We start from the raw sequence: 13,169 nt of genomic DNA, 5'->3' as shown, positions 1-13,169 counted from the left end.
GAGAGAGAGAGAGAGAGAGAGAGAGAGAGGACAGAGAGAGAGAGAGGACAGAGAGAGAGAGAGAGAGAGAGAGAGAGAGAGAGAGAGAGAGAGAGAGAACACCTACTTAAGACTACTTAAGTTGTTTTTTGGGGAATCTGTACTTTACATTACTATTTATATTTTTGGGTACTTTTATATTTCTGTACTTTTCCCTGACACCCAAAAGCACTAGTTACAATTTGAATGCTTAGCAGTTCAGGAAAAAGGTCAAATTCACACTCTTATCAAGATAATATCCGTGGTCATCCCTACTGCCTCTGATCTGGAGGACTCACTAAACAGAGAACATCCCTGGTCATCTCTACTGCCTCTGATCTGGAGGACTCACTAAACAGAGAACATCCCTGGTCATCCCTACTGCCTCTGATCTGGAGGACTCACTAAACAGAACATCCCTGGTCATCCCTACTGCTTCTGATCTGGAGGACTCACTAAACAGAAAACATCCCTGGTCATCCCTACTGCCTCTGATCTGGAGGACTCACTAAACAGAAAACATCCCTGGTCATCCCTACTGCCTCTGATCTGGAGGACTCACTAAACAAAAATGCTCCATTTGTAAATTATGTCTGAGTGTCTGGGTGTCGGAGTGAGTGTCAGAGTGAGTGTCTGAGTGAGTGTCTGAGTGAGTGTCGGAGTGAGTGTCGGAGTGTCTGAGTGAGTGTCTGAGTGAGTGTCTGAGTGAGTGTCTGAGTGAGTGTCGGGGTGAGTGTCGGGGTGAGTGTCTGAGTGAGTGTCTGAGTGAGTGTCTGAGTGAGTGTCGGGGTGAGTGTCTGAGTGAGTGTCTGAGTGAGTGTCGGAGTGTGTGTCTGAGTGAGTGTCGGGGTGAGTGTCGGGGTGAGTGTCTGAGTGAGTGTCTGAGTGAGTGTCTGAGTGAGTGTCTGAGTGAGTGTCGGAGTGAGTGTCGGGGTGAGTGTCTGAGTGAGTGTCTGAGTGAGCGTCTGAGTGAGCGTCGGAGTGAGCGTCTGGGTGAGAGTCGGGGTGAGCGTCGGAGTGAGCGTCGGAGTGAGCGTCGGAGTGAGCGTCTGAGTGTCTGAGTGAGTGTCTGAGTGAGTGTCTGAGTGAGTGTCTGAGTGAGTGTCGGGGTGAGTGTCGGGGTGAGTGTCTGAGTGAGTGTCTGAGTGAGTGTCTGAGTGAGTGTCGGGGTGAGTGTCTGAGTGAGTGTCTGAGTGAGTGTCGGAGTGTGTGTCTGAGTGAGTGTCGGGGTGAGTGTCGGGGTGAGTGTCTGAGTGAGTGTCTGAGTGAGTGTCTGAGTGAGTGTCGGAGTGAGTGTCGGGGTGAGTGTCTGAGTGAGTGTCTGAGTGAGCGTCTGAGTGAGCGTCGGAGTGAGCGTCTGGGTGAGAGTCGGGGTGAGCGTCGGAGTGAGCGTCGGAGTGAGCGTCGGAGTGAGCGTCTGAGTGAGCGTCTGAGTGAGCGTCTGAGTGAGCGTCGGAGTGAGCGTCGGAGTGAGCGTCGGACTGTGCCCCCTGGCTGTCAAGACAAAGTAATAAAAAAGGAAATAGTGTCGTCTGGTTGGTTTGCTAAATATCAGGAATTTGATGTATAGCATTTACTTTTACGCTGTACTTTTACTCAAGTATGACAATTAAGTACTTTTTCCACCACTTTACTTAAGTACATTTAAAATCTGATACTTTTATTAGACTTTTACTCAAATAGTATTTCACTGGGTGACTTTCACTTTTACTTGAGTCAGTTTATATTAAGGTATCTTTACGTTTATTCAAGTATGACAATTGAATACTTTTCTACCTCTGCCCAAACCTGATAAGGATAGAGTCAAATGAGTGAAGTTGGGAGGAAGTTCAGCTGCTACTTAAATCTTTCAGAAGCACCCTGCTTCTTCACACCTCATTCCAATCTTCCTGGCAATGATATGACAGGGTCCATATGGTTCTTGCCTCAAAAACAATTATAGACTTTGAATAATTCATTAAAGCATTTTGCAACCATTTAAAGTGGATGATAAATCTACTTGTGAAAAACCGCGTGTTTTGTTAGTTTCACAGTCAGAAGTCATTACTCGTAGGCCCGACAATACTAATAACACTACAAGTATAACTGAGTATTTTTCACATGTAGCTCTTGTATTGTACTATGTTCTGCAAGTCATTAGACGCTGTCTAATCAACCACACACACATAAAGTAAACATTTCAACACATCACTCCTTTTTCCTCACTAGCATTTCACTGCACCCGCTATAACATCTGCTAGCTAGACTGTGGATGCATCCAATACACTTTGATTTGATTCACCTTGTTCACACCACTCTTATGACTGTTTTACTGTGTGTGTGAGTGAACGGTCAGAGATGCACAGCACGTAATGTGTTGATATGATCTCTCTCTCTCTCTCTCTCTCTCTCTCTCTCTCTCTCTCTCTCTCTCTCAATTTAAAGTCTTTGTTGACATGTGAAACATATGTTTACCTTTCCAAAGCAAGTGAAATAGATAATATACAAAAGTGAAATAAACTATACAAAAATAAAAGTAAACATTACACTGACAAAAGTTCAAAAAGAATAAAGACATTTCAAATGTCATATTATGTGCGGGTAGTTAAAGTAGAAAAGGGAAAATAAATAAACATAAATATGGGTTATATTTACAATGGTGTTTGTTATTCACTGGTTAACCTTTTCTTGTGGCAACAGGTCATACATCTTGCTGCTGTGATGGCACACTGTGGTATTTCACCCAATAGATATGGGATTTTATCCAAATTGGGTTTGTTTTCAAATTCTTTGTGGGTCTGTAATTTGAGGGAAATATGTGTCTCTAATATGGTCATACATTTGGCAGGAGGTCAGGAAGTGCAGCTCAGTTTCCAACTTATTTTCTGGGCAGTGTGCACATAGTCTGTCTTTTCTTGAGAGCCAGGTCGACCTACGGCGGCCTTTCTCAATAACAATAACAATGCACTGATTCTGTACATAGTCAAAGCTTTCCTTAAGTTTGGGTCAGTCACAGTGGCCAGGTATTCTGCCACTGTGTACTCTCTGTTTATGGCCAAATAGTGTTCTAGTTTGCTCAGTTTTTTTGTGAATTCTTTCCAATGTGTCAAGTAATAATTGTTTTGTTTTCTCATGATTTGGTTGGGTCTAACTGTGTTGCTGTCTTGGGGCTCTGTGGGGTCTGTTTGTGTTTGTGAACAGAGCCCCAGGACCAGCTTGCTTAGGGGACTCTTCTCCAGGTTCATCTCTCTCCAGGTTCATCTCTCTGTAGGTGATGTCTCTCTGTCTCTCTCTCTCTCTCTCTCTCTCTCTCTCTCTCTCTCTCTCTCTCTCTCTCACTCTGATGCTCAGTGTTAAATTAAAATATTCCTACCATCACTTCTAAGCCGATATGACACCAATGTCGATGAAACTTTGCAAATCGACTTGATTAGAGTTACACACCACACTCCCCGCCTCTCGTCATTATCCGTTCAGCAGTAACCGAGAACCACTATACCGGATTTTTAACAGGGGCGTTAGCATAAGGATGCCTTTAAATGTGCAAACACCTAGCTCAAATTATAGACGTCGGATCAAAACGAGATTATACCGATTCAACAACCAAATGGTGAATCCAATATGGTGACCATTGGACTTACCAATTGTCATATTGAATTTTCTGTTTGTTTGTTGCATTTCTGACAATTAGAACATCTTTTTCAGCCGAATCTCCTAGTTCTAAGAAGTCCAGGTTACTCTCTCTGGTACTAAAACGCCTCTGGGGTACTCTATTCTTGCCCCAATCGGAAAATGACACACACAGATAATACATTTGGTACAGTACAGGTAAAACTTACCCCAGTGGGAAAACGTAAAACGTAAATACTCCATTTGGTACAGTACAGCTCAGTTAAAACTTGTGTAAGTCCCAAATGGCACCCTATTCCCTATATAGTGCACTACCTTTGTCAAAATTAGTACACTATCAAGGTTATGGCGTGTCATTTAGGTCCCAGCCTTGATCCTACAGATAGTACAGCTGGGACCCAGCCTTGACCCTACAGACAGTACAGCTGGGACCCAACCTTGATCCTACAGACAGTACAGCTGGGACCCAGCCTTGACCCTACAGACAGTACAGCTGGGACCCAGCCTTGATCTCACAGACAGTACAACTGGGACCCAGCCTTGACCCTACAGACAGTACAGCTGGGACCCAGCCTTGATCTCACAGACAGTACAACTGGGACCCAGGCTTGATCCTACAGACAGTACAACTGGGACCCAAGCTTGATCCTACAGTCAGTGCAGCTGGGACGCAGGCTTGATCCTAAAGATAGTACAGCTGGGTCTGTGATACTGTAAAGGCTGTTGATATTCCTGTTTATCCACTGTGCTCGACGGAGAGCTTATGTTGATGTGTTTCCCTCTATCTCTCATTCATTATTTAGGTGGACAGAAAAAGGCCCTTATGAGTACTAATTAAACATCAGAGACTGACTGGTGTGTGCGTGTGTGTGTGTGTGAGAGAGAGAGAGAGAGAGAGAGAGAGATAAGAAAGGTATTAAAGATGTGTATTTGTGAAAGAGAGAGAGCTTTGGCAATGTTAACATATGTTTCCCATGCAAATAAAGCCCTTAAATTGAAAAAAATGGAATTGAATTGAGAGACAGAGAGAGAGCAGAGAGAGAGAGCAGAGAGAGAGCAGAGAGAGAGAGAGCAGAGAGAGAGAGAGAGAGAGAGAGAGTTGTGTGTGCAAATGCTTGTGTGTGTGTGTTTATTAGGGTGGTAAACACCAGCAGTAATTTAAACCTGACTTGCTGTCAATCAACCTGGTCAGAACTGTTATGCCGGACAGCCTTGATCCCATAGGCGGCACAAGAGCACGTACCCCCTCAGATTGGTCCTGTTTTAAAAAATTTAAATATGTTTTGTTTTATTTGTATTTAGATGTATTCATGTATTTGTGACTGGTTTCAGGAAACTAGGCGTATGTCGCGAGTCACTACCTCACAGGAGCACCATTTGAAGGTAAACTTTTTTTTTTATCAAAATGCGCTTTCTGGAACGTGAACTTTCATGTTCCTTAATAACAAACTTGTATGCAATCTGTAAATATAAATACAATTGTTAAATTACGAGACGGGTTGGTTTAGCTATGGATAAAGGCAGCAACCTTTCTGCTAGCCATGATTGGCTGAGATGAGTGGTCTGGACATGCCGAGAGATGAGTTCGGATTGGTCTGCCATGTAGCCCGCTTCTGTCGATAACATGAGCTGTGTAGGTAATCCTTTCCAACGCAGCTTTTTTGAAAGATATCACGTAGTAGAACTGCATAAGTGTTGCTCTGGAGGACCAAATTTTGAAATCAATGGAATTAGAGTATTAGCTAAGGAGATGGAGAAAAAAGAATACACAGAAGGCTGTTGTATAAAACACCATTCTCCGGATTACATCTTCAAACTAAGGTCAAACATGGCGTCCGTGACAGAGAGGGAGAAGCGTCAGTCCATGTACTTTTGTAAGAGAGTCTAGCAAGCTACATTTTCAGATATTACACATTTCTAATTTTGTCAGAAAGTCGTTTTAACTTCAAGTTAAAGTGGAATGTTAGCTAGCTAAAGTTACGTGTTTGATCTGTGTATTAATATTATTTGTATCTCTGAGCCATTTGCATTGCTAGCTATAGCCTAATGTTAGCTAGCTAACATTGAACTTGGTTGGTTAGCTACCTTCAGATTCATGCTGGGTAGTAACGTAATGAGTTGGATTTATGGTTCATTGTTTAGTTAGCTAGCTACTGGTCTAAACAAAAGACTCCATTATGCAAGTAACTATTTCAATAGAATATTTATGATGTCACTGCAACATCTTTCGATAGACGTAGCTGGTAGATTCGCTCTGGCTATCTATTTACATTTCAGAGCACTCTCGTCTGAGTGTGCCAGAGCACAGAATAACTGATGAATTTACAAACGTTAAACACCTGTTAAATATGGCCGGTGTCAGTAAACGTTGGCAAACAAGTGCAATTAAATTGTAGCCAGCATCACAGTTGGAGTCACCAACGCGCTTGATGGGTGTGAACAATGCTGAATGGGTGTAGACAAAGAAGAGCTCTCAAGCAGGTACCGAAACCTTCAAAGGCCATTTTCTCAAAAGTGAGGTTACAAGTTTATCAACTTTAAAAGCAGAATTACTTTCCCCTTGTTGCTCAACTGTAGTGTATCATATACCATTTTCTAGCTTTGAGTCTACATTTATTGATTGTAAAAAACACAATTTCAAATTTTGCTACACATTTCAGTGGGTCACATTTGTTGTTTCTCTGTAATACTACCTAGCACCTTGGAATTTTATAAAGTTGGCTTTAGCTAGCCCAGATATGTTTTAGCTAGCTCACATTCCTTACAATCTTTTACCCAGATTATACCCAGCACAGTTAATTTCTTTAATAAATAACCACCAGTCAGGAAGATACAGACAGCTCAAGAGGTATGCTTAGATATGCAGAAAAAGGAAACATATTTTTTACATAGAATTAAGGATAATGATTATGGCTTTAGACTACAGGAAATGCTGTTTCAGCTTATTTGCAAAATGCAAACCTGGACTTGGTGCCCCCTCAGAATTGTGGGTTGAATGAAGCCCTTTGTGTTGGTTATGCTTCACAGGGTTAGGGTTGGTGCTTGGACCTGCAGAGGTTGTAGAGGGTACGGTTGCAAATAGAAAACTGTTTTCAGTATGCCAATGTTACACTGAATTGAACCTTTATTGCTAGAAAGCTAACTGTAAACTTCAAATGCAATAATGCTTTTCCATATCAGGTGGTACGATGCAGTGAATGAGTTAAGTGTTATAGGTATCTTTCAAGGTATCTGGCTTCTACGTATGCTTCTGGGTATCTGGGTTCGATCTATCCTTCTGGGTATCTGGCTTCTACGTATCCTTTTGGGTATCTGGGTTCAATCTATCCTTCTGGGTATCTGGCTTCTACGTATTTGAATTTGTATTTATTATGGATCCCCACTAGTTCCTGCCAAGGCAGCAGCTACTCTTCCTGGGGTTTATTATGGATCCCCATTAGTTCCTGCCAAGGCAGCAGCTACTCTTCCTGGGGTTTATTATGGATCCCCACTAGTTCCTGCCAAGGCAGCAGCTAATCTTCCTGGGGTTTATTATGGATCCCCACTAGTTCCTACCAAGGCAGCAGCTACTCTTCCATGGGGTCCAAACACACCAAAGCATCCATATTACATATAAAACAACAGATAAAACAGTGAACTATGTTTGTACTGAAAGAGCTAAAGATAAAACAGTACATCATATAACATCCCTACACCACCACATTATCCACAACACATAATGTTCAATACCACCATACAACATTATCACAGTGTGTGCATATGCACGTATTCTTCTGGCTATCTGGCTTCTACAAATTATTCTGGGTATCTGGGTTAGATCTATCCTTCCGGGTATCTGGCTTCTACGTATCCTTTTGGGTATCTGGGTTCGATCTATCATTCTGGGTAGCTGGATTCTATGTATCCTTCTGGGTATCTGAGTCCGATTAATCCTTCTGGGTATCTGGATTCTATGCATCCTTCATGGTATCTGGGTTCTACAAACTCTTCTGGGTATCTGGGTTCGATTTATTCTTCTGGGTATCTGGCTTCTATGTATCGTTCTCGGTATCTGGCCTCTATGTATCCTTCTGGGTATCTGGATTCTAAGTCTGCTTCTGGGTATCTGGGTTCAGTCTATCCTTCTGGGTATCTGGATACGATCTATCCTTTTGTGTATCTGGCTTCTACGTATTCTTCTGGGTATATAGGTTCGATCTATCCTTCTGGGTATCTGGGTTCGATCTATCCTTTTGTGTATCTGGCCTCTAATTGGCCTTCTGGGTATCTGGGTTTGATCTATCCTTCTGGGAATCGGGCTTCTACGTATCCTTCTGGGTATCTGGGTTCGATCTATCCTTCTGGCTATCTGGCTCCTCAGTATCCTTCTAGGTATCTGGGTTCGATCTATCCTTCTGAGTATCTGGGTTCAATCTATCCTTCTGGGTATCTGGCTTCAACGTATCCTTCTGGGTATCTGGATTCAATCTATCCTTCTGGGTATCTGGCTTCTACATGTACTTCTGGGTATCTGGGTTCGATCTATCCTTCTGGGTATCTGGGTTCGATCTATCCTTCTGGGTATCTGGGTTCAATCTATCCTTCTGGGTATCTGGGTTCAATCTATCCTGATGGGTATCTGGCTTCTACGTATACTTCTGCTTATCTTGGTTCAATCTATCCTTCTGGGTATCTGGGTTCAATCTATCCTTCAGGGAATCCGTATTCGATCTATCCTTCTGGATATATGGGTTGGATCTTTCCTTCTGGGTATCTGGCTTCTACGTATCATTCAGGGCATCTGGCTTCTACGTATCCTTCTGGGCATCTAACTTCTACGTATCCTACTGGGTTTCTGTGTTTGATCTATCCTTCTGGGTTTCTGGGTTTGATCTATCCTTCTGGGTTTGATCTATCCTTCTGGGTATCTAGGTTCATTCTATCCTTCTGGGTATCTGGGTTCTATCTATCCTTCTGGGTATCTGGGTTTGATCACAGAGTAGAATCGATGTGCCATCCTTGTGAACCCAGCTAACAAAATTGTTGTCTTACAAAAACAAAATGTTCTTCCCTTACCTAAATGATTCCACGAGTGTTCAATTCATCGAATACTTTTATAACACAGTATGTTTCTTTGAGTTATGTTTGATTGACCATTCGAAAGATTTTATTGTTCATGTCACAGTTCATTCATGGTTATCAGACAGGGAGAGAATGGACTCCTCAATATTGATAACATACTGTGTAAAATTATGGTTTTAGAAAGCTTAAAAGTAGATGATACAACCTCTGATTAATTCCCGTACATCTAGATTATTACGAAAATATTCTACAATGAACAAAAATATAAACGCAACATGTAAAGTGTTGGTCCCATGTTTCATCAGCTGAAATAAAATATCCCAGAAATCTTCCATACGCACAAAAAGCTTATTTCACTCAAAATGTGTGCACAAATTTGTTTACATCCCTGTTAGTGAGCATTTGTCCCTTGCCAAGATAATCCATCCACCTGACAGGTGTGGCATATCAAATTAGCTGATTAAACAGCACAATCATTACACAGGTGCACCTTGTGCTGGTGATAATAAGAGGCCACTCTAAAATGTACAAATGTCTCAACTTTTGAAGGAGCGTGCAATTGGCTTGTATTATGCAGTACGTGTCATTGTTAGTTCCGTCTTTACAGTTGCCATGAAGAGTTCTGTAGAGTTTCAAGGTTTAATTGAACTCAAAGTTCTGTTCATGTCACTGTTCCATCCCTCATGGTTATCTGACAAGCAGAGAATGAAATCTATCTCCTCCCTATTGATGGGATATTTAACTGAGGCTTTGCAAACCATACTTTATAAACCTTATACACTGAGGAGGATATTGCAGATACTGTAAACTTAAGATAAAACTCAGATGTATTATTTTACATCTGCATCATCAAGAAGACATGATGTCCTAAACCCAGTATGTTGTGATGTTTCTGAAAGCATCATTCTTTTTATTATACTATCTTTACAATTTCTGAGAAAGTTGAGTTGAAGTCAAGGTTTTAGTAGTTCTGAGAAAAATAAACCCTCTATGTGAGGATTTGATTTGAGTCGAACATTCCCTGAGGTGAAAGAGGGAAATTACACAGATATCCACTAGGTGCCAATCTATAAGCAGGTCTCCCAGAGAGTGATGCTTAATGTCACTGTCGTGGTTAACAGCTCAAATATCTTAATGTTCCCTTTGAAGTGTTATTTTAGCTAGGAGAGGGCGAGAGAGAGGGAAGGAGGGCAGGAGAGAGAGAAAGGGAGAGAGGGAGAGGGAGGGAGGGAGGGAGAAGGAGAAAGAGGCAGGGAAGGTGGGACGGAGGGAGTTGCTCAGCAACACAACAACACAGCTGCCCTCATGCACCAGGCAGCCAGGCAGTCATAAGAAGCGGTTGAAATCAAACCTAGGCTACTGTAGATAGCTGTATGTTGGTATTCAAGCTATGACCAAGACCTCAGCTGTACTGTACCAAATATCTGTTTGTTTTTTCCCATTGGAAAAACCAACATACAGCTACTGTAGATAGCTGTATGTTGGTATTCAAGCTATGACCAAGACCTCAGCTGTACTGTACCAAATATCTGTTTGTTTTTTCCCACTGGAGTAAAAATGGAGTGTGACTAAAATGGGGGTAGTTTAACTGCATGGAACAACATTTAATTTTTTATTCCAAATTTGCTATTCCTCTGGACATTTCCAAAAGCTCCTGTTTTCACTATTTACAGTGGCTTGCGAAAGTATTCACCCCCTTGGCATTTTTCCTATTTTGTTGCCTTACAACCTGGAATTAAAAATGATTTTGGGGGGATTTGTATCATTTGATTTACACAACATGCCTACCTACTTGTTTTTAATTTTTTTATTTCACCTTTATTTAATCTCATTTACAACTGCAACCTGGCCAAGATAAAGCAAAGCAGTGCAACAAAAACAACAACACAGAGTTATACATAAACAAACTTTCAGTCAATAACACAATAGAAAAAAATCTATGTACAGTGTGTGCAAATGTAGAAGAGTAGGGAGGTAGGCAATAAATAGGCCATAGAGGCAAAATAATTACAATTTAGCATTAACACTGGAGTGATAGATGTGCAGATGATGATGTGCAAGTAGAGATACTGGGGTGCAAAAGAGCAAGAAGATAAATAACAATATGGGTATGAGGTAGTTGGGTGTGCTATTCACAGATTGGCTGTGTACAGGTACAGGGATCGTTAAGCTGCTCTGACAGCTGATGCTTAAAGTTTGAGAGGGAGGTATAAGTCTCCAGATTCAGTGATTTTTGCAATTCGTTCCAGTCATTGGCAGCAGAGAACTAGAAGGAAAGGCGGCCAAAGTAAGTGTTGGCTTTGGGGATGACCAGTGAAATATACCTGCTGGAGCGCCTGCTACGGGTGGGTAATGCTATGGTGACCAGTGAGCTTAGATAAGGTTGGGCTTTACCTAGCAAAGACTTATAGATGACCTGGAGCCAGTGGGTTTGGCGACGAATATGTAGCGAGGGCCAGCCAACGGGAGCATACAGGTCGCAGTGGTGGGTAGTATATGGGGCTTTGGTGACAAAACGGATGGCACTATGATAGACTATATCTAGTTTGCTGAGTAAAGTGTTGGAGGCTATTTTGTAAATGACATCGCCGAAGTCAAGGATTGGTAGGATAGTCCGTTTTAGGAGGGTATGTTTGGCAGCATGAGAGTGAAGGAGGTTATGAGAGTGAAGGAGGTTATGTTGCGAAATAGGAAGCCGATTCTAGATTTAATTTTGGATTGGAGATGCTTAATGTGAGTCTGGAAGGAGAGTTTACAGTCTAATCAGACACCTATAGGTATTTGTAGTTGTCCTCATATTCTAAGTCCGAACCGTCCAGGGTAGTGATGCTAGTCAGGCGGGTGCGGGCAGCAATCGGTTGAAGAGCATGCATTTGGTTTTACTAGCATTTAAAAACAGTTGGAGGCCACGGGAGGAGTGTTGTGTGACATTGAAGCTCATTTGGAGATTAGTTTACACAGTGTCCAAAGAAGGGCCAGATGTATACAGAATGGTGTGGTCTGCATAGAGGTGTATCAGAGAATCACCAGCAGCAAGAGCGGCATCGTTGATATATACAGAGAAAAGAGTCAGCCCGAGAATTGAACCCTGTGGCACCCCCATAGAGACTGCCAGAGGTCCGGACAACAGGCCCTCCGATTTGACACACTGAACTCTATCTGAGAAGTAGTTGGTGAACCAGGCGAGGCAGTCATTTGAGAAATCAAGGCTATAGAGTCTGCCGATAAGAATGCGGTGATTGAAAGAGTTGAATGCCTTGGCCAAGTCAATGAAGGCAGCTGCACAGTACTGTCTTTTATCGATGGCTGTTATGATATCGTTTAGGACCTTGAGCGTGGCTGAGGTGCACCCATGACCAGTGCGGAAACCAGATTGCTTAGTGGAGAAGGTACGGTGGGATTCAAAATGGTTGGTGATCTGTTTGTTAACTTGGCTTTCAAAGATTTTATAAAGGCAGGGCAGGATGGACATAGGGCTATAACAGTTTGGGTCTAGTCTCTCCCCCTTTGAAGAGGGGGATGACTGTGGCAGCTTTCCAATCTTTGTGGATATCAGACGATACGAAAGAGAAGTTGAACAGGCTAGTAATAGGGGTTGCAAAAATTTCGGCAGATAATTTTAGAAAGAGAGGGTCCAGATTGTCTAGCCCAGCTGATTTGTAGGGATCTAGATTTTGCATCTCTTTGAGAACATCAGCTGTCTGGATTTGGGTGAAGAAGAGGCGGGAGGGGTAGGGGCTTTGGCAAGTTGATGCAGGGGGTGCAGAGCTCTAGGCCAGGGTAGAGGTAGCCAAGTGGAAAGCATGGCAAGCCATAGAAACAAACAAAAAAAAATGAAAACTTGAGCGTGCATAACTATTCACCCCCCCCCCCCAAAAAAAAAAAAATCTATACTTTGTAGAGCCACCTTTTGCAGCAATTACAGCTGAAAGTCTCTTGGGGTATATCTCTATTAGCTTGGCACATCTAGCCAATGGGATTTTTGCCCATTCTTCAAGGAAAATTGCTCCAGCTCCTTAAAGTAAGATGGGTTCCACTGGTGTACAGCAATCATTAATAAGTCACACCACAGATTCTCAATTGGATTGAGTTCTGGGCTTTGACTAGGCCATTCCAAGACATTTAAATGTTTCCCCTCAAGCCACTCAAGTGTTGCTTTAGCAGTATGCTTAGGGTCATTGTCCTGCTGGAAGGTGAACCTCCGTCCCAGTCTCAAATCTCTGGAAGACTGAAACAGGTTTCCCTCAAGAATTTCCCTGTATTAGCGCCATCCATCATTCCTTCAATTCTGACCAGTTTCCCAGTCCCTGCCGATGAAAAACATCACCACGGCATGATGCTGCCACCACCACGCTTCACTGTGGGGATGGAGTTCTCGGGGTGAATTGAGGTGTTAGGTTTGCGCCAGTAATAGCGTTTTCCTTGATGGCCAAAAAGCTCAATTTTAGTCTCATCTGACCAGAGTACCTTCTTCCATATTT

This window comes from Salmo salar, chromosome 14 (genome assembly GCF_965601325.2).
Source record: "Salmo salar chromosome 14, fSalSal1, whole genome shotgun sequence".
Classification (NCBI taxonomy): Eukaryota; Metazoa; Chordata; class Actinopteri; order Salmoniformes; family Salmonidae; genus Salmo; species Salmo salar.
Note: the sequence above shows the minus strand (reverse complement) of the source record.